Source organism: Orycteropus afer, unplaced genomic scaffold (assembly GCF_000298275.1).
Source record: "Orycteropus afer afer isolate SDZICR_OR568_19922 unplaced genomic scaffold, OryAfe1.0 scaffold00558, whole genome shotgun sequence".
Taxonomy (NCBI): Eukaryota; Metazoa; Chordata; class Mammalia; order Tubulidentata; family Orycteropodidae; genus Orycteropus; species Orycteropus afer.
The window spans coordinates 905,661-906,354 of NW_006922145.1; the positions used below are offsets into that span (position 1 = coordinate 905,661).

Here is a 694-nt window from a genome sequence, read left to right on the forward strand (position 1 = left end):
CAGGGCTCCTCAGACACAGGGGTTAGGGCGCACGGAGCAGGGCTCCTCAGGCACAGGGTTAGGGCACACGGAGCAGGGCTCCTCAGACACAGGGGTTAGGGCTTACGGACCAGGGCTCCTCAGACACAGGGGTTAGGGCGCACAGAGCAGGGCTCCTCAGACACAGGGTTAGGGCGCACGGAGCAGGGCTCCTGAGACACAGGGGTTAGGGCGTACGGACCAGGGCTCCTCAGACACAGGGGTTAGGGCGCACGGAGCAGGGCTCCTCAGACACAGGGTTAGGGCGCACGGAGCAGGGCTCCTCAGACACAGGGTTAGGGCGCCCGGAGCAGGGCTCCTCAGACACAGGGGTTAGGGCGCACGGAGCAGGGCTCCTCAGACACAGGGGTTAGGGCGCACGGAGCAGGGCTCCTCAGGGCCTTACGGCCGCAACTAAAGGCGCTCTGGTGGCACAGTGGTTAAAGCGTTTGACTACTGACCAAAAGGCTGGTGGCTGGAGGCTCCAGCTGCTCTGTGGGACAAAGACTGACAGCCTTGGAGACCCTGTGGGGCAGTTCCACTCTGTCCTCTAGGGGCGCTGTGAGTCAGAATGGACTCCACAGCAGGGGGTGTGGTTTGGGCTTTGCTTCTGTGAAGACTGACAGCCTTGGAGACCCTGTGGGGCAGTTCCACTCTGTCCTCTAGGGGCGCTGTG

General features: G+C 63.4%; 1 protein-coding gene across 1 annotated transcript in view; it reads right to left on the reverse strand.

Annotated features, from left to right (window-relative positions):
• The window catches only part of FRY (FRY microtubule binding protein), a 571,437-nt gene that overhangs the window by 130,839 nt on the left and 439,904 nt on the right, over nucleotides 1–694 (reverse strand). The gene's annotated exons all lie outside the window — the stretch shown is intronic.